General features: G+C 39.3%; 1 long non-coding RNA gene across 1 annotated transcript; it reads right to left on the reverse strand.

Moving 5' to 3' along the window:
• Positions 1-2490: 2490 nt before the first annotated feature.
• Positions 2491-16127, reverse strand: LOC139708569 (uncharacterized). Its single transcript, XR_011709370.1, has 3 exons — positions 16104-16127; positions 3260-3311; positions 2491-2511 (listed from the first exon to the last, which is right to left on the reverse strand). It is a non-coding gene; the product is annotated as an uncharacterized lncRNA (long non-coding RNA).
• Between the last annotated feature and the right edge of the window lie 3622 nt (positions 16128-19749).

Below are 19749 nucleotides of genomic sequence, written 5' to 3' on the forward strand. Positions count from 1 at the left end.
AGACTCGGTGAGTTTTCAGAAAAAAAAATGAAAATGTTCAATTGCATCGACGATTTTGCAAGCTACTGTGTTTTACTCTTCTTAATATATATTTAAAAACGTATAACGGGACTTTTATCATCCAGTTAACAAAATTGTCAAAGTAAATAAATGATAGAGATTGTTGGCATTGAGTCGGGATACGTCATTCTGCCTAATTACATTGATGAAAGGGTTGAGGCGCAGATATTTGTAAGTCAAGATACGTTCTTTTGGCATACTGAAGTGGCTTCGCGGGAGAATGCTTACGCGCCGTAAGTCAGGATACGTTCTTTTGCCTAATTGATTTGTTGCCGCGTGAGGATTCTCGCACAACGTAAGTGAGGATACGCTCTTTTGGCAAACTAGAATTACTCATCAGCACAGTGCTGTGATTCGGTAAAGTGATGTATCTATTCTAAACATGGCAATTACTCTAAAACGGGAAGTCCTATTTTACTGAAATTTTCCCGAGATATTCTTTATTAATGCCTAAGAAACTTCGCTGCTTCAAAAGTGTTTTACTTGTATGACGGAAAAATGGGAACCAATTGAATTTTCAAACTCGTTTTTCTCAGAACATGATTTCCTGAGTTACGTTGTTTTGCCTTATTACGGCCGTGTTGTTCACTGAAAAATACTGTATATTTTATTTTGTTTCTGTGTAAATACATTGCTCAATGCAATCACCTATGTGTATCTATTTGTGTACTGTTATCTATTTATTTCACTGCACTTGCTATTCTTTGTCTTTGTACTTTTTGAAATTTGTACTCAAATTGTATCTGATTGACTGCAGAAATAAAAACAAACAAACACACAAACAAATGATAATAAGGATGATAATTCATGTTTTAACAGATGGTTTGTAAGAGCCCGATATGTACTTACAATCATGAATTATTAATATAACAAGCATACGGCCTATAGTGATCCTGCACCACAAAACCAACAGAAAGTCGCTTGACATGAATTTTTATTTAAGGGCAAATTTTGAAAGAGCCGACTTTTAGCTTTAAAATGATGTATTGCTCAATTCAAACGGACTCCCCTAACCTACTTAAATACTGCAAAGAAAGCACACACTCTGAAAGTGTGAACTGGGAAAAGAGGCTCTGAAGTACACGTACTACACGATCTATTCAAGCGCTTAATCTTTACCAAGCCGTGGTAGCTGTGCCATGAAAGGGACAAAACACAGGATGTAATCTACCGGAGCAACAACAATGAAGGGATTATCACATTAAGCTGAAATTGAGCATGATCTATTAACACATTCTGTCCATGATCACTGCTAACTTTCGAAGCAGTAGTGTCATCCTTCCAAAAGTTATTAGACTTGAAAGTGAAGAGTGTCCAAAGGATTTCAAGACATGAAAAATGGCCTCTAAGATATGCCTGATCATTCTACTCATCCCCCAAAGAAGGTTGTAGAAAAACTGCTCAAACATACTTTCCCATTCATGTTAAGATCCCGAATTGAAGAGAAATGTTGAAAAAGGAGAGCTCTTTCAGAAAATATGGAAATATGAAACCATTCTACATTTTTTTTGAACCTCACGTAAAATCAAGGGGTGCGACTTTTGTTCGTTTTTTGATGCCCTTTCACATATTATATATAATATATATATATATATATAAACCAGCACTTAAAACCAATACCATTTCATAATACTTAATGCTGAATTATAATTCGTGTTAATAGCAATGTTATATACATCATTAAGAATAACGAACTAACAATAACATACATAAAGAAAATAAAACAAAATGGTGGCTTTTAATATGCGACGATATTTTTGACTCTTCCCTCTTTTATAAACACTGTTTTCCAAAGAAGCCATGTCATTTGTGATTATCACAAGTGTGAAACACAGATGACACGTACTTTTTACATTATTTTCTTTTTTCATCTTCGTTACTTATTGTTGATTAACCTGTTTTTCAAAACGGGCACATGTGCAATCACAATGTACACGCGATATAGTGACTGATAATGCATTTAACATATATATTAAGACACTTGCACTTAAAAAACAAAAAACAAAACTACGCATTTAAGGTGACTGTTAGGTGAAGGTTTTTTTTTTTTTTTACTTCCTACAGACGGTTTGTTTGACGCTCTTACCTTCGCGTCTCGATAGATTTTTTCTGTACTTTAAGTATTGTGATTTCCACAGACAAACAGAACATTACAAATAGTCTTAAAGTTTAGCTAACATCACCAATTGTTGATATACCCATCTTGTTACAAGTCAAGAAATTACAAAATTAATTTTGAAATACTGAATTTATCACTCGTTGGCTTATGTAGAAACGATTCAAATTCTTGAATAACTGACTGGTATTTATTCAATTGAACCCGGTTTGCTAAAATACGACAGAAACAGAAGAATTGCGAAAGTAGTGAAATTGGGAACATACATTGTTTTGACGCTGGAAAGTGCTTGAAATGGTCCTCGTATTGTTGATACACTGTTGTTCAAGCTACCTCTGCATAACCAAGAATATCGTTGGACATAAAATCACAGGAGTGAATTTTCAAAACACACACAAAAGAGTAAACAATAACAAGAGCAACAAATAAACAAATAAACAAACAAACAAACAAACACAGATACACACACACACACACACACACACACACACACACACACAAACGAACAATAATTTAGATCAACAGAGCGGGTTTTTATTCAGACACTATGACTTTCCCTGCCATATAGATTCCACAAACCACTGATAATTAGCTTTAAAACAACTTTTGCTTTTGCTATTCGCAATGACTTGCATGAGTCATGTTAGTGCATATGTTTTAGAAATCAAGAACTTTGAAACAAAGATACCCCATTTCATCTACGACGAACTAGCACACTTTTAGCACCTAAAAATAATATCCATTAAAAAAAGAGCAACATCATCTGACATTTTTTGAAATGATCGTTCCGATAGAATTTCTAAAAAGTTCCTCCCTGTTAATTTTCATAAAGATGTTATATATGTCACAATATATAATACGTTTATTGAGTATTTCGTACTGTTTAACTATTAAGTGTAATATGCTAATACGTGTGGTGGAAATGTTTACGGAGCCTGGAGTAACATCTATGCAGTTTCAGTAGGTAAAAACAAAACACACACACATACACACAAACCCACCCACACACACACAAAGAAAAAAAAACTGTCAAGCATTGACGGGTGCAAGAATATAGTGAATTATATCTATCATAATACTCACGAGCAGTTGAATGCCTTACTCCCATTTGCTAGGCGCACACCAGGGCACAGATCTACATGGCAATACATTTCAGAAAAGTTATGATCATTAATGTCAGGCGTAACTAGGCATTCGCATTATTTTTCATTTTACTCTGCTTCCCACTTGGTACTTTCACACTCTAACGCAACTGTGTTTGAAATTAGAACTGAATGCTTCCTTTTCAACATGAGAGAGAGAAAAAAAAACATAACAACTACAGTAACAGCAAATAGTTGTGTCAAAGATACAAGATGACATCCGCAGGAAAAAAATAGTAAAACAAAAATCATAATGTATGTGACCCGCTGCAACAGAAGGATCAGAAAGTCGGGGGATCATGCCCCCCCCCCCCCCAAATTTTATTTTCTTGCCTTTCCTTTTTATCATTATAGCTTTGAAATTGTGGCAGATGATAGAAGATACATTAGACTACAAAGTTATGTCAAAAACTGGAATCCAAACATTTTGACAGATTTTGATGATCTGACTTCAAATTCAATTTTTCTTGGCTCACCCGTCAGCGACTTTAGGATCTTTTTGTTGTAGCTGGTGACATATGTATGCTATATAAAACCAAACAAATAAACACATTGGGTGAGTTGAATGAATTGGATCAAAATGACTTCATTTTCCCCGGTATATCTACATCCTCGTTAACATTTCCAGTGAAACACACTGTAATAGGATTATGTTCAATCCTAGGAGAGTGTTATTATATCTAATGTTGTTGTAACTTTTACCCCATATCTTTTGTCGATCATTTCTGGGAAAGAAATGAAACTAGATATGTTCGGGAGACACACAAGAGGAGATTATATCATTTTCACGACGCATGTTTTCATGTAACATCAACATCACGCTATATCATGGAACTGCCTAGATACTGCGTAAGTTGAGCATGGCCTAAACGTCGTGTTTGTCACCATCTTTATAAATCAACATTTATAACCTCAAGTTCTAAGTATGACCTCCTTCAGGAAGTTAATGGAGCGAATGTCGAGGTGCATTCATATGAAAAAGTGTATCCTAAAACGAGCACAATGTATTACGCGTATGGAGGCTAAGTGCCTTCGTGTGTGTACTAATCAGTTAAAGAGGAATTGCAATTTTTTGAAAATTTCAGACTGTTTTAATCTTTTTTTTTTTGGCGAAAGATAAACTCTCTAGATCTGCCGTAGAACATTTGTCTTCTACTATAGACAATGAAATAGCAATAGCTTCAGAGAGCGTTTCCTCGCCAAAAACGGGAAATCGGCTTCCGATCTAATTTCATGCAGAGACGTCTGAAGGAAACATCACAGCTGGCACGCATCGACCGAGCAAACGTATAAACCATCAATGCAGCATGCGACTATTCCATGTACATGAAAGATGTTACTGGAGGATTATTATTATATTTTTCTTTTGGTAAAAAGCAGTTTTAGTATTGTGTGCCGATTTCTGCAGTATGGGGTTTAGGAAATCCTTCGAAAGGGACCACCAAACTAGTTTCATGTGCTAAACTAATATAAGGCCGAACAAAAACAATCAGACGTGTTCTGGCTCACTTTCATTTTCTAAATTGACAGTGCAACCCGATGAGAGTGGACGGGTTCATTTCGCGCAGAATGCCAAATATCTGCGTGTAGAACATTCTTTGGTATGCTCGGAACACTTCAAAGATGAATGTATTGATCTATCTGTGGCCATGAAAAGGAGACGGGTGTTGCGACACGGATTGTCGTCCCCGATTCGGGGGCGACAATCCTTGACGGTGTTGGCGGCACGGATTGTTGCCCCCGTCACGGATTGTCGTCTGGCGACAATCCATGACGAGGGCTTGCGACACGTATTGTCGCCCGCCCTCGAAGCACATTTTGCTGGGTAATATCGTTCTGGACATGGTCATTGAAATACTAACACATAACTTACGTGGCTACATCTATGCAAACATGTCATGTAAAAAGTCATGGTGAGGTTTCAAGGAAGTGTGGTATGTGCGCGCACACATGATAATTTAGTGTTCGTTTGTGCGTGCGTGTGTGTGTGTATGTGTGTGTGTGTGTGTGTGTATGATGGAACAATGTATGTTGCGACACGGATTGTCGCCCCTACACGGATTGTCGCCTCCTGCTCGGGGCGACAATCCGTGACGGGCGTTGACGGCACGGATTGTCGCCTGCCCTCGAAGCACATTTTGCTGGGTAATATCGTTCTGGACATAATCATTGAAATACTAACACATAACTTACATGGCTACATCCATGCAAACATGCCATGTACAAAGTCATGGTGAGGTTTCAAGGAAGTGTGTATGTGCGCGTGGCGTGCACATGATAATTTAGTGTCCGTTTGTGTGTGTGTGTGTGTGTGTGTGTGTGTGATGGAAGAATGTGTTTATTATGTCAGTTTTTTGCATATGTGTTTTTTTGCTGCGCGTGGGGAGGGATACCTAGTAAGCTGTTGCTGGCATAAACGTTGATATTGATTTTATCAGCAGCTTTGAATTTGATGAGTTTGTTTGGCAGATTTGTATATGAATTCGGAGTGGAGCTTGCGTGCGGGCTAATGCTGCTTTTCTGCATACAGTCCATTATGTCTTATTTATCAACATTGGGAAATCGTTTCATCAGGAAGGAATGTGATATCGGTTCGGGTGTCTGAAGGCTCATTCGTCCGAAGGCTCATTATTCCGAAGGTTCGTTATTCCGAATTTCATTTTTGGATCAACGAACCTCTAGGTATAGGGAATTGTGTGTTTCGGATAAATGAAGCCTCGGAAAAAACGAAACTTCGGAATAACGAATCTCCGTGTGTGTGTGTGTGTGTGTGTGTGTGTGTGTGTGTGTGTGTGTATGTATGTATTTGGGTTGGTGAATGTGGGTGTGGGATGATTTAGGTTTTGTTTAATCAGGGGTTGGTGGGTTGGAGATTGGATTTGAAGAAGGATAGTTATAAATGGTATGACAGATGTTGGTAGGATTTAATATTAAGGATAGATGTAGGCCCAGATTTGTTTCGGTTGGGGAGGGGAGGGGGTGGTCGGGGTTTTTTATGACTGATTTCATTCTAGATTTGTGTAATGTATTTGTGTTTTTTTTATGTATATGCCCTTGTAAGTAGGAAGGTGTTACATAATCCAAACCAATATATTCAAGGAATATAGGTTTTGTAGGGCCCTACATGTCAAAACTTTCTCGTGAAGAAATTATTAGTAGGGTTGGTCTATAGTCGAGTTATCTATGTTGAAGTGAGATTATTTGTGGTATACATTGACAAATGGATTTGTTTGTGTTTCGAATTGCCATTTGTAACTTTTTTTGTTCATGTTACACCCAGAATGGGTCGATTTATGGATGATTTTAATGAAATCAATAAATATCAAGGGAAAAAAGTGTTGAGTTGGTTTATTTGCATTATGAAGATTTGTTTGAGTGTTTGTTGGTGTTTGTTTGTATTATGTATGTATTAGCGGTGTGCAATGGCAGTTCGTTTGTGCTAGAATCAACTAACGATTGACAATTTTTTTACGGCGTGTGGAAATTATTCGCTCATGCATAAAGCATGCCAAACCTATTCTGGGACAAAGCATAGTGGTATGGACGTTCTAGTTTATAAGACTGATGGAAGGAAATGACTGCAGTGAAAAATGAACAAAGACAAATAACATTTGGGGAGGGTACCTCCCTCGCATGTATTTTCTCTCGGTCTCTCTCTCGCCTAGCCCGCCTCACCACTGATATTGGTTGACACACCCATACTATTTTTAGATCAACACTGGTGTGAATTCTTTAAACACGTGCTCATACACTCTGAATGCGTTTGTATTGCCACAGTAGCGCCACTATATTCCACATACACACGTAAGCATACAGGCACACGTATACACACAGACAAACAAACCACTACCACTATACAACCACCACACATGCACAGTTTCTACATATTGTATTATTATACTCCAAACACACACACATACACACACACACACAACAAATCATACACATCACATATCATGCAGCTCACAATACACATACACACACACACACACACACACACACACACACACACATACGCATAACTTACCAGTCATACCCATCCACCAAAGCTTAACACCGGAGGAGCCACCCCGAGCCTTGGGCGACAATCCGTGACGGGGCGACAATCCGTGTCGCAACAAATTTTTTGCCAACACGGATTGTCGCCTTCGAGGTCAAAAACTGGGAACTGCACAAGCGTAATGGATTGTCGGCAGGCGACAATCCGTGACGGGGGCGACAATCCGTGCCGCCAGCGCCCGTCACGGATTGTCGCCCCGAGCAGGAGGCGACAATCCGTGTAGGGGCGACAATCCGTGTCGCAACAAATGTACTTATTATGTCAGCTTTTTGCGTATGTGTTTTTTAGCTGGGCGTGGGCAGGGATACCTAGTAAGCTGTTGCTGGCATAAGCGTTGATATTGATTTTATCATCAGCTTTGACTTTGATGAGTATGGCTGATTTGTTTATGCATTCGGAGTGGTGCTTGCGTGCAGGCGGATGCTGCTTTTCTGCATACTGTCCATTATGTCTTACTTATCAACATTGGGAAGTCGTTTCATCAGGAAGGAATGTGGTATCGGTTCGGAGGGGGGGGGGGGGTGTATGTGGGGAGGGGGTAACCTTTCTGGTGCCAGGTAAAAATGGCAGAGGTAAAAATGGCAGGGGGTAAAAATGGCAGAGGTAAAAATGGCAGAGGTAAAAATGGCAGAGGTAAAAACGGCAGGGGTAAAAATGGCAGAGGTAAAAATGGCAGAGGTAAAAATGGCAGAGGTAAAAATGGCAGAGGTAAAAATGGCAGAGGTAAAAATGGCAGAGGTAAAAATGGCAGGGGTAAAAATGGCAGAGGTAAAAATGGCAGAGGTAAAAATGGCAGGGGTAAACATGGCAGGGGTAAAAATGGCAGGGGTAAAAATGGCAGGGGTAAAAATGGCAGAGGTTTTGAATGATAACCTAGCCAGAGCAAACTGTATTTATCGAATTATCAAATAAAAACTGCAGATTTGAAGAATGTTTTATGAATTGTGTTTTAAAAAGATTAGAGCACTCTCATTATTCTGAGTTTGATTCAAGTGCAGTGGCGTAATCTGTCTGTTCAGAGGAATGATAAACCAGCTAAGAGCCTAGTAGGCCTATGGGAAATTATTTTTATTATTCAGTATTATTATCGTTATTGTTATTATTATTATCATTACTACTACTATTACTACTATTATCATCTATCATTATAAGGGGGTTCCAACAATGCTGCAAAGCCCTTAAACAGTATAATCCTACGTTGTCTCGCCCAATGAAGTTATCACACACACACACACACACACACACGAACCCACTTTTGGTATAAACACATACTTCTATACGCAGATATAAATACGCTCACATACACAATCTTACACAAACGAATTCCGCTGACATCAAGGCTAGACTAAGTATATTGTCATTATTTTTTTCATTTTTGAACTGTTTAGTGTAAAGATGTGAAGGAGACATAGTCGAAGCAAACCGCTAATTTTCCGCCTGTTCTATGTTATTTTCTCACATTCCGATTTCATAGGAGCCTATTTATCTCACAAGGCCTGATCACGACATAATGTAGAAGTGAAAATACAAAACGCAAAAAACAAACTACAGCAGATGTATCGGCAGACATAAGTAAGCTCTGTGAATTGCAAGATATTTTATTACATTGTTCAAGTATCACATGGCGCAAAAACTAATATCTCGAAGTTTAATGAACACTTTGTGGTCACTTTACAAACATATGCACATTATAAAAACTGGAGACGAACTTTAGCAATAGATTGTTTTTGTGAGAGAAAACATCGACAGTTTGCCATGGGATTTCTTTCAATCATTGTTGAACGAATCCGCAGGCGAAAAGAAAATGTAAATGTTTGATGCCTTTCAAACTTAGCTGTTGCTCCAAAGCATGGGCGTAAATCACGGAACACACCAGAATCAGGTCAATAGCACCATTAGACCCAGAGATAATGTAATCGCAACTGTAGATTTCAAATGGCGATCATTTTGAAATCCAATATGGCGGACATAAAGAGAGAATTCCAAGTGCCCCAATATCTGAAAATGTTTGCAATAATATGTTAATGTACATTTGTGCCAAATTTGGTGCTTGTATCACAAAATGCACGATAGGTTTGCTAAGCCGCCCCACTAAGAGTATTTAGTGATACCCCTTTATAAAACATTTTCGTGTAAGTAATGATTTGTTTAACCCCTAATTTTGGGGGAATGGGACATCAAGCGGGGAGAAATGAGACAACCTGGACAGAATTGGATAACCATCATGACCAAAGTAGGATTTACATGTGCCGCGGGGAGAAATGTAACACTGCCCTATTAAATTTCTCCCAGTGGTAACAGAAACAGTAAAAGATCCCTGCCAATTTTTCATACCTGCATGTCTGTTATCAAGCAATTTCATTTTCAGAGGTTTGCACACTTATTAAAATACCTATTAACATAGTATAGGACCTACCAGAACTATAGTAAGTTTGATAATTTACTGACAAGATACCTGTAGAGCTGTATAGTAGTTATTATATTTTGGATCAAAAATTTGTCTTCCATTGATTGGTTAAAAGAGCTTCACGTGATTATAGGTATTTTGAACTATCTTAGAGTGTTGGTGTGTTTGACACTCCATGAAGTACTATTTGCAAAATGACGTCACTTTTATGACGACATTTTGCAAATAGTATACTATTTGCAAAATGATGTCACAATCACCCTTCTTTACAATCAAGTGTACCCGTCCGCGTCCGGTCCCGAATTCTAGTGTTGAGGTTTGCAGCGGCCATACGAGCGCTTGGATACATGCGACGGGCAACTCTGGCGGTGCCATGGCTACTACGTTTTTCAATCTCCGATCTCTCGCACTGTTGCGAATGGCAGGCGCTGCGCTGCCGCCGCAGTGCGGCTAAGCCTATAGACGGTCTATAATGATTTTCACTTTTTATTCAAATTTTTGATCCAAAATATAAAACAAATATACTTGGCCTAGTTTCGAGTTTCTTGTTAAAACTATGGGCAGAGGTGACTCCAAACTAGTACTATTCACTGAGGGGCGCAGCCCCGAAGTGAATAATGTTGTATAATGTGTCCATTGTCAGGTGTACCGAGGCTCATCTTTTTACTGATATAATTGGATTTTGTTGACTGGCCAAGCTTTTTCAAGTTACATTCGAGTGTGCCATATTTCTCCCCGTGTCCCATTTCTCCCCGGTCTCCCCCGTGCTTTATTTCAGAAGGCACGAAAAGCGCGTATTGCGAGAAAGATGTCAGAAACATGAGGGAAAAAAAATCTGTCACTTTTACCTCTTCCTCTTGAATTTCAACAACTAAATTTTTATCAATGGCATTTTTATCTCTAGAATTTTGACCACTGACATTTCGACCACTGACAACTTTACCTCTGACATTTTTACCACTGACATAATCATTTACCTCTGACATTTTTATCTCTGCCATTTTTACCTCTGACATTTTTACCTTTGCCATTTTTACTTCTGTCATTTTTACCTCTGCCATTTTTACCTCTGCCATTTTTACCTCTGCCATTTTTACCCCTGCCATTTTTACCTCTGCCATTTTTACCCCTGCCATTTTTACCTCTGCCATTTTTACCCCTGCCATTTTTACCTCTGCCATTTTTACCTTTGCCATTTTTACCCCTGCCATTTTTACCTCTGCCATTTTTACTTCTGTCATTTTTACGTCTGCCATATTTACCTCTGCCATTTTTACCTCTGCCATTTTTACCCCTGCCATTTTTACCTCTGCCATTTTTACACCGAAGCACATTTCGTTATTGCAAAAGCACATTATTCTGAAGGCTCTTTAGTCCGAGGTTCTTTATTCGAAGGTTCGTTATTCCGAATTTCATTTTTGGATCAACGAACCTCTAGGTGCAGGGAATTGTGCAGGGGATGCTGTAGACGATTACGTCCTTCGACATTTTCTGTTGTCCACTCGCATGGGAACACAGAGACGCGTGGGAAGACATACAACTCGTGTTGCCAAGCTGCAACGCATTTACCTGAAGGAATGTTACAACACACCCGGAGCTGTGGAGAGGCAGAACCGCAAAGTCAAGTTACGAAATTTCTCCCACAAATGGTCATTTTAGGTGGCACCCATATACGCATGACATCGCTTGACCATTGGTGCTGAACGTTTTTGCCTTGTACTATTTGAATGTATATTTTTCGAAACTCGGAAGGCAATTGTTGGGTCGGGGATAAGGTGACAGCATTTTTTTCACTTTTCTGGCCGGGAAGATGTGGGACAGCGATAAATAGTATAAAACGAGAACGATTTTAGTATTTCCCTATAGTCTTACCCACTTTACGATCCATGGATATAACTTTTTTTATATTGCATTTGGGTGTGGGAGGGGTGTCCGAATGTCCTAATGCTTTTTTTTTTCTGGAAATGTAATAAGTATTGCTTTATTATAACAATATCCTTAGCATAACCCAGAAAGTCATGAATATCGCTGCACAATGAGCGTAACCACAGTTTGTACTCTATTCCATGACTGTAAGTAATATTTTCTTACTGTGTTTAACTTATCGATCTAGATTGTATTCTATTTGTGGTATAATCATGTTATGTAGTCTTTACATTTATGATGTTTATCCATATTTGAGCTGCACTAATAAAATTCAAACTTCAATTTCAAAATTTCATATATCTTTTATTACCGTGAAGCAAATTAAAGAAATGCGAAACTTTTCACAACTTGAACGTAATTTCAATTTCATTTTTCCCCAGTGTACAATGTAAGACAGTACAATATGTGATAAACTTGCTGTCATAATACATTGACTTGGCAGGGATCGTCATATTGTACATAATTATTCATAACAATCTGTAACTATCCGAAAATATCCGCAACTCTCCGTAAATAGTCGCAACTCTCCGCAAGTGTTCCGAACTATTCGGAAGTGTATGCAAGTTGTAAGAACAAAATTACGTGCCAATTCGTGAGAATATCCGCAAGTGGACGCAAGTGTTCGCATTTGGTCGTATCTCTCCGTATCGCCTGCATATTTTCCCGTATGTTTTGTAAAAAAAAAAAAAATGCTCTGGTGACAGCAAGGGTGTCCGCAGAAAAAAAAAAAAGACTTATGTGGACGTAACGCCGGACGCAGAGCATTATGTGACTGGGGACTTACGTACACACACGAACGCTCACACACAACACACATACGTAGGGCCTACGTAACCCACGAACACCAAACCCCTCAGATACTCATGGAGGCACAAAACTGCGCCTACAAACACGCACCATCACATACCCTTTGATATAATACATACGCCACTATACTACATACACACGTACGCACACGGGCACACGTACACACACAAACAAACCACTACCACTATACAACCACCACACATGCGCAGTTTCTACATATTGTATTATTATACTCCAAACACACACACACACACACACACACACACACACACACACACACACACACACACACACACACACAAATACACACAACAAACACACACACACACGCACACACACACACACACACACATACGCATAACTTACCAGTCATACCCATCCCACCAAAGTTTAACACCGGAGCAACCACCCCGAGCCCGGGCGACAATCCTTGACGGGGCGACAATCCCTGTCGCAACAATTTTTTTGCCATCATGGACTGTCGTCATCGAGGTAAAAAAACTGGGGACTGCACAAGAGTCACGGATTGTCGCCAGACGACAATCCGTGACGGGGGCGACAATCCCTGTCGCAACAGACGGGGTTTGTCTTGTAGATTTAAGTTGAAACGTCATTTCATCTCTTTTTCCGGCATGTCAATTAGTGTGTTCCAAACCTGTCGCAACCTGGGTGTAATGCTGGATTGTAATATGACTATGTCTCATCAAGTCTTTAGCATTTGTAGATCTGTAAGATACCAACTTTGTAATATCGGCTTCATTAGAAAATATTTCAACCGCTCTTCTACCGAAAAATTAGTCCATGCCTTGATATCCTGTAGGCTCGATTTTGGAAACTCTGTCTTATCTAACTTACCACAAACTCAGCTCTCCATGCTACAGAGGCTTCAAAATGCGGCAGCACGCATCATCACACTATCCAAGAAGCACACTCACATCACCCCTATTTTGAGATCACTTCATTGGTTACCAGTCAAAGATCGCATTATTTTAAAGATTTTACTTTTGACTTTTCATTGCATTCAGGGCGCTGCTCCTCAGTATAACATTGACTTACTCCATAATTACATCCCTGCTAGATCTTTACGCTCATCCAACTCCGGTTCTCTGATAATTCCAAGATTCACTACAATATGGGGCACACGTGCCTTTGGCCATGCTGCTCCCATCTTATGAAATAACTTACCTTCAGCCGTAAAAAATTGTTCTTCATCAGACTCCTTTAAAAGCAGTCTAAAAACTCACTTGTTCAAAGCCTCAATTTGACTACTCATTACATGTACTTGATATTTGTATGTCCTTTATCTCCTTCACTTTCTCTTCCATCCGCGCCTAGAGCACTCTGCAGAGTGGATTTGGCGCTATATAAATCATATCAATTATTATTATTACTATTATTAAAACTATCTTCAGTTAAATGCAACAATCAACGAATTAAAGCACCAATAATCGCACGTTCTACACAACGAACTATATGCAGTGCAGTGCGCGCAAAGGCTTTAAACTGGATGAGGGATATTCATGTGTACTTTGTGCAGAGTACGTACAGACCCAGCGCCATAATTATATCTTATCAAACCACAACTTTTTATAAAATTATACCTGAATTGTTCCTGAAAGTGCAACCCTTCATATTAATGAAGAGGAACCATTAAAGATAGAATCATGTAGTTTCAGAAATCAACCTAAGAAAATTGATATACTCCAGTAATATTTGACGAGCCTTTGATTGTGCACCGAGCACCAGTCCTGAAATCGGGAAAATTAACTAAATCTCCATAGAAAAGCTGGAAAGATGGACATTTAATGCCAAAAGTTCAGCTCTTTCCTCTTATAGAATGATTACAAAATTGAAATATCATTGCAGTACGCAAAACCTCTTAAAGTTTCAAAATCTCACCAGAGTGTGACTTACTTCACTTTAGAGGAATGTGGCCTGAACATGACCTTCATTTGATTCAATTACGTAAATCCGACTGTTTTTTTTTTTTTTTTGTGGCTGATGCGAAACAAACAAACAAACAAATACAGTAGGAGGTGGGCGTTTTAGTATTGGAAATCAAATACAAGCAAAAAATCTGAAAGATAACTAACCTGAACAAGAAGCAAGACCTATACAGTGCGTATCAAAAAAAAAAAAAAAAACGCAACAAGATTTAATTTCAAATTTGTGAGAATTGTGTCAATTTTACACCAAAGTGAGTAGCATCATCTTAAAGCCACATATCTCTTCTTTCCTGTGATATCTTATTTATTCTTACACGGTCATGGATGGCTGAGTAATCATTCTTTTTGGACAATGGGTCAAATTGGACTTGGGACCAAGTTTCAGTTTCTGCATTCAACTATGACGTCGATTTTCGTAGAGAAAAGCTGAATGTCTGTTCTGGACTTTCTGGAAACGGTTTGCTCCTAGGGCCTTCTTCTTTGAAAACAACATGAACGGAAATGGATACTTACAAATTTTAAATGAAATATGATTCCTGAATTAATGGAAAATTTTCCTGTGCAACAAAGGAGTGTGTTTGGATGCCTATGGTGGGCACAGGATGGCGCACCAGCCGATCGACTAGTTGCAATAAGAAACAGATTGGCTGAGGTATTCGGAAATCGGATGATTGCCTTGTATCATGTTGTGGAGTGGCCACCACGATCTCCAGATCTGACTTGTGACATATTTCTTTGGGTTATCTCAAGAGCAAAGTTTTCATTATTCCTCCACCTGACATTGCAACTCTGAGACAAAGAATCACTGATGAGTTTGAAGCTCTACGCCACCAAGCCCCAATGATTCTCAGGGCTGTGCGTGAGATGGCTAAGAGCTAATCTCAGTGTGGAAAGAAATGGTGGCCATGTTGATGGGCATGGGATTGAATGTTAAAAAGAGATACTAGTATCCGTAAGAAGACAATGGTAAGTTGCGATCATTAATTTCATTAATTGTGATCATTAATTTCATTAAAATTAATTTCATTATTCCGTTTGTTTAGTGAATTTCTAATAAGGTGCATTGATTCTTGCTGTGCCTAAACTTGGTCCCAAGTCTAATTTGACCCATTGTCCAAAAAAAAAAAAAAATGATTACTCAGCCATCCATGACCGTGTAAGAATAAATAAGATATCACTGGAAAGAGGAGATACGTGGCTTTAAGATGTTGCTACTCACTTTGGTGTAAAGTTAACACAATCTTCACAAATTTGAAATCAAATCTTGTTGCGTTTATTTTGATACGCACTGTATATGCGGCAAGTCCAAAATGATTGACATCAACAATCACTGAACCCCGAAACAGAAGCCAAATCATTAGAGTATATAGAGAGTTGCTTTAATTTGACTTTCATTCCCTTCAATTAAAGAAACCCCATTGATTGTTTCTGGCTAGTGTGAAAGCAAGACAACAACAACAACAGCAACAACAGCAACAACAACAGCAACAGCAACAACAACAACAACAACTACAGCAAAAACTACAGCAGCAACAGAATAAAAAAAAAACACGCACACACACACACACAAACACACATACAAGGTGTTGGACGCTTAATATTTGAAATGCAATGCAGGAAAACATTGAGGATAAATTACCTGCCAAAGAAGCAAAACTACATTGCAGCAACCCCACCAGAATTACGGCCGCAAATACAAGCATCCCGAAACAATCCATTTTACAATGTCACAAATTGGTGATTGGCATGGCAAATGCTTGATACAGTGGTCGGTTGGGACTATATACAGTAATACCGGCAATAATCTTAATCTGGGTTCTGCTTACACGCAACAAGGAAACAATGATATCTGTGCGCATTTTCATGGGGTAAGAGGGAGTTTTCGCTACATGACGGGACCACTAAAAGTACGCGGAAGCAATCGGCTCTGACAATCCCCACACTCGGACTCTCGCCCCCATAATTATGTAAACAGTTCGCCTATTGGCTGGCTGACTGGCTTGCTGGCTTGCTGGCTGGCTGGCTGTCTGTCAATCAAATATCAATACATATAATATTCCTGCGTTACAATAACAACAGTGGTGTAATTATCTCTCAGTCAGTCTATTGATACAATAATCCTCGTTAAAAAAATGATGATGAAATAATACAAACATATCACAAAACGGACAGAAAGTCGCACGCACTGATTTTGTGTGATTATTGAAAATAGGTGAAACGGATCAACCCAGCCAATCTTTGTTTTTCGTAATTATGTGAAAGAGTTAATGTTCCTCTACATTATGCTAAGGTTGGGGATCACCAGATGAACGGGAAATTGTGATTTCTGCAGGTTTTTCTCAAACACTTTTTTTTTTGTAGAATAGTTTGATTAGGTGTGTCCTATACAGGGCCCCTGTTGCGACACGGATTGTCGCCCCTACACGGATTGTCGCCTCCTGCTCGGGGCGACAATCCGTGATGGGCGTTGGCGGCATAGATTGTCGCCCCCTACACGGATTGCACTGATTGTCGCCCGCCCTCGAAGCACATTTTGCTGGGTAATATCGTTCTGGACATAATCATTGAAATACTAACACATAACTTACATGGATACATCCATTCAAACATGCCATGTAAAAAAGTCATGGTGAGGTTTCAAGGAAGTGTGTATGTGCGCGTGCACATGATAATTTAGTGTCCGTTTGTGCGTGTGCGTGCGTGTGTGTGTGTGTGTGTGTGTGTGTGTGTGTGTGATGGAAGAATGTGTTTATTATGTCAGTTTTTTTTGCGTATGTGTTTTTTAGCTGCGCGTGGGGAGGGATACCTAGTAAGCTGTTGCTGGCATAAACATTGATATTGATTTTATCAGCAGCTTTGAATTTGATGAGTTTGTTTGGCAGATTTGTATATTATGAATTCGGAGTGGAGCTTGCGTGCGGGCGGATGCTGCTTTTCTGCATACGGTCCATTATGTCTTATTTATCAACATTGGGAAATCGTTTCATCAGGAAGGATGTGGTATCGGTTCGGGTGTGCGTCGGTATGTGGGAAGGGGGTTACATTTCGTTATTGCAAAAGTCTGTTATTCTGAAGGCTCATTCGTCCGAAGGCTCATTCGTCCGAAGGGTCATTATTCCGAAGGTTCGTTATTCCGAATTTCATTTTTGGATCAACGAACCACTAGGTATAGGAAATTGTGTGTTTCGGATAAATGAAGCCTCGGAAGAAACGAAACTTCGGAATAACGAACCTTCGTGTGTGTGTGTGTGTGTGTGTGTGTGTGTGTGTGTGCATGTATGTATGTATTTGGGTCGGTGAATGTGGGTGTGGGATGATTTAGGTTTTGTTTAATCAGGGTTTGGTGGGTTGGGGATTGGATTTGAAGAAGGATAGTTATAAATGGTATGACGGATGTTGGTAGGATTTAATATTTAGGATAGATGTAGGCCCTAGATTTGTTTCGGTTTGGGAGGGGAGGGGGTGGTGGGGTTTTTTATGACTCATTTCATTCTAGATTTGTGTAATATATTTGTGTGTGCTTTTTATGGTATCATAAAGCGGGCAGGAAATTGTGTTTTTTAGTAGTTTATCCCGAACATTTTTTGGTAGAATAGTGTGATTAGGTGTGTCTTTAGAATCCCTTTTTCATTTCTGAAAAACCTTGTCCACACTCTTCACTTTCAACTCTAATAACTTTTGAGAGGATAGTGCTACTGCTTTGAAAGTTGGCATTAATTATGGACAGAATGTGTTGATGAGGCATGCTTAATATCAGTTTAATCTAATAATCTCTTCATTGTTGTTACTTTGGTGGTTTACTTCCTGTTTTTTTTGTCCCATTCATCGCACAGCCAGCACGGTTTGGTAAAGATTAAGCGCTTGAATAAACACTGTACTTCAGAGCCTCTTTTCTCAGTTCACACTTTTCCTGAGTTTGTGCTTTCTTTCCAATATTTAGACAAGTTAGGAGAGTCCATTTGATTTAAGTTATACATCATTTTAAAGCTTAAAGTCTGCTCTTTCAGAATATGGTCTTAACTAAAAATATATATGCCCTTTTAAGTAAGAAGGTGTTACATGATCCAAACCAATATATTCAAGGAATATAGGTTTGGTAGGGCCCTATATATGTCAAGACTTTCTCGTGAAGAAATTATTAGTAGGGTTGGTCTATAATCGAGTTATCTATGTTGAAGTGAGATTATTTGTGGTATAAATTGACACATGGATTTGCTTTTGTTTCGAATTGCCATTTGTAACTTTTTTTGTTCATGTTGCACCCAGAGTGGGTCGATTTATGAATGATTTGAATGAAATCAATAAATATCAAGGAAAAAAAGTGTTGAGTTGGTTTGTTTGCATTGTGAGGTTTGTTTGAGTGTTTGTTGGTGTTTGTTTGTATTACGTATGTATTAGCGGTGTGCAATGGCAGTTCGTTTGTGCTAAAATCAAGTAACGATTGACAATTTTTTTACGGCGTGTGGAAATTATTCGCTCATGCATAAAGCATGCCAAACCTATTCTGGGACAAAGAATAGTGGTATGGACGTTCTAGTTTATAAGACTGATGGAAGAAAATGACTGCAGGGAAACATGAACAAAGACAAATAACATTTGGGGAGGGTACCTCCCTCGTATGTATTTTCTCTCGGTCTCTCTCTCGCCTAGCCCGCCTCACCGCTGATATTTGGTTGACACACCCATACTATTTTTAGATCAACGCTGGTGTGAATTCTTTAAACACGTGCTCATACACTCTGAAGGCGTTTGTATTGCCGCAGTAGCGCCACTATATTCCACATACACACGTAAACATACAGGCACACGTATACACACAGACAAACAAACCACTACCACTATGTAACCACCACACATGCACAGTTTCTACATATTGTATTATTATACTCCAAACACACACACAAAAACACACACACACACACACACACACACACACACACAACAAATCATACACATCACATATCATGCAGCTCACAATACACACACACACACACACACACACACATACGCATAACTTACCAGTCATACCCATCCCACCAAAGCTTAACACCGGAGGAACCACCTCGAGCCCGGGGCGACAATCCGTGACGGGGCGACAATCCGTGTCGCAACAAATTTTTTGCCAACACGGATTGTCGCCTTCGAGGTCAAAAACTGGGAACTGCACAAGCGTCACGGATTGTCGCCAGGCGACAATCCGTGACGGGGGCGACAATCCGTGCCGCCAGCGCCCGTCACGGATTGTAGCCCCGAGCAGGAGGCGACAATCCGTGTAGGGGCGACAA

The sequence above is a fragment of the Diadema antillarum genome, unplaced genomic scaffold (genome assembly GCF_040938485.1).
Source record: "Diadema antillarum isolate AM-2024a unplaced genomic scaffold, OU_Dant_1.0 seq00001348_RagTag, whole genome shotgun sequence".
NCBI classification, from domain to species: domain Eukaryota; kingdom Metazoa; phylum Echinodermata; class Echinoidea; order Diadematoida; family Diadematidae; genus Diadema; species Diadema antillarum.